Genomic DNA, 2,356 nt, shown 5'->3' on the forward strand with positions numbered 1-2,356 from the left:
TTCTCTTTCTCTCTCTCTCTCTCTCTCTCTCTCTCTCTCTCTCTCTCTCTTTCTTTTATTGAGAAGAGTCATCATTATCAAGAAATGATTAATCATTCTTGAGAAAATACCCTCCCCTCCAGCAAGTTCTTTTTTTATACTCTGGGGTGTGGCATGCCTTCTTATACTGTGACTACATGAATTTTGGCTTGATTTTCGCAAGGGCTAAGATAGGGAGCAGGGTTTGTTGCAGCGCCCCCTGCTGATTTCGGCAGGGATCTAACTATTGTCACACATGCTCCCACTCCCACCTCCCGTGTCTGGGATGCAGCAGCATTTCCCATGGAATCCAATCTAAGCTCCGCATTTTATCTGATACAGTTCTCTTTGGACCCACAGTTCTCAGTCTCGAGTGAGCATGAGAAGGAGCTGGAGGGTTTGGGAGAATACATGTTGTCCACACCCACAGTTCCTGATTTGGTAGGGTGAGGGTGGGGCTCGAGAATTTGCATAACAAATTCCCAGCTGATGCTAATGCAGCTTAAGGAGCCTTATCTGAATACTGTAACCTGTCCAGGCTTTGCCTTGAGCCCACCTTCTTGAGCCTCCGCTAGGGGAAAAAGCATAGCCCTCCCTGCCTCTCTCTGCTCTCTGTCCCAGTTACTGCCCGGTGCCTGTCTGCGGGTCTGTCATGACCGAGCCCTCCTGCTTCCCTGCCATCCTGTATCCTGTGCTCTGCCCTCCTCTCTCCCTTTCTTCATCCTAACGTCTTCCTTTTACTCCATCACGTTCCCAATGTCCTTCCCATTTTTCCCCCTAGGAAGCTCTAAAAGACGTATTGTTTTTGACCAAGCAAGACAGACACATGCCTGTTTTAAGTTCTCAATCTGCCACTGCCTAATAACTCTTGGGGGTCTTAGATTGTGACCTTGGTAAAGCAGAAGGACTGTGATATGGCCAATCGATTTTAAGTTCAACAGCTTCATTACTGGCTTGATCATAGTGGGACTTGAACCGTGGCTTACTTTCCCAGGGAAAGGAATGTGGCCAAGAAGACACTTTGGCATCTTAGAGCCGGCCAGGCTCATGCCAGCAGCCCTGTGCTCTAGGCCTGGCGTGAGCGCGACTGTGTAATGTGGGCAGGCCTCTCGTCCTGGGAAAAACGTTCAGCTCCTCGTAAGTCCTAGAGCATTAATTCCTGGAAGACAACAGCCCTTGCTTTAAAATCCTACATTTCGCCCTTGATGTTAAGGCAGGTCCAGCAGCGTCCAGCTGTGGCCCAGTGGAAGACTGTGTTGCTGGTGCCCTCTGGTGGCCACTTCACAGTGTTGCAAAAGAGGAAGAAAAGTCCTTTGAAGTTTTGTGTAATGGTCCAGGGACCACAGAAATTACTTGGCGGTAGGTGGGAAGGTTGAAGGCTGATGGTTCTTCTTCTTCTTCTTCTTCTTTTTTTTTTTTTTTAATATATTTTTAAATTATTTTTTATTTTTATTTTTTAGGCGAGGCAACCTTTTTTTTATTTTTTAAATTTGCCTACAGCATCTGGTCTTCTTAGGTGGTCTCCCATCCAAGTACTAACCGGGCCCGACCCTGCTTAGCTTCTGAGATCAGATGGGATCGGGTTTGTTCAGGGTGGCATGGCCGTAGACTACACAAAAGTTTTAAAGCTCTCCCACTAGTATGAAAAGTCTGCCATCTGATAGGTGTTTAGGAAGTTCGAATGCCAGGTACCTCTGATTTCAGACTTGTTTTCCTTTTTGCTGTTTAATAGGCTAATTTTTATGATTGTATTTTTTTAATCCTTCATTTCTTTTTTAAAAAGAAAAGATACTCTTGTTTTAGACCTGGAGAGAAACATAGTCCTTTCTTTGCAGCTGTCAGTGAAAGAATATCCAAGTCGATAGAAAGATTTTATAAGAGCTGATTTGAGCCAAAATGTTGAGGACACGCCCAGAAGCAAAATCTCAACAGACAGAGAAGACGCTCTGGAGAATGGCAGTTTTGCAGTTCCTTATATGCGTTTAGAATCAGAGGAGAGAAGGAAGGGAGGTATGTGAAATCCATTGGTGGTCAGCGCAGAAGATGACGGAAAGCAAAGCGGGGACATTTCTAGGACTGCATAAAAGGCGAAACGGAGAAACACATGCTTCTTTGATATGGGTGGGGACAGGGTAGTTAATTAACGTTTACAGCCCGTGGAGATGGTATTGGGGGAATAAGGCGACGCTGATGGGTTCTATTCGCGTGCTCTGGGGGTCTTGTGCCCTGGTGCCTGCGTTGTGCCTCCAGGGGTTTTGGAAAGGAAAATCACCCCGACATTTCAAAGACATGTTTTCCTACGTACATCAGAACAATGGACAGGACTCATCTAGGGAAA

General features: G+C 45.9%; 1 protein-coding gene and 1 non-coding gene across 2 annotated transcripts in view; one reads left to right on the forward strand and one right to left on the reverse strand.

The window, feature by feature from the left end:
* Window positions 1–2,356, forward strand: part of MCTP2 (multiple C2 and transmembrane domain containing 2) — a 131,898-nt gene that overhangs the window by 14,909 nt on the left and 114,633 nt on the right. The window lies entirely within an intron of this gene.
* LOC112472811 lies at window positions 1,510–1,628 on the reverse strand. Its single transcript, XR_003043773.1, has one exon. It is a non-coding gene; the product is annotated as a 5S ribosomal RNA (ribosomal RNA).

This window comes from Pteropus alecto, unplaced genomic scaffold, assembly GCF_000325575.1.
Source record: "Pteropus alecto unplaced genomic scaffold, ASM32557v1 scaffold59, whole genome shotgun sequence".
NCBI classification, from domain to species: domain Eukaryota; kingdom Metazoa; phylum Chordata; class Mammalia; order Chiroptera; family Pteropodidae; genus Pteropus; species Pteropus alecto.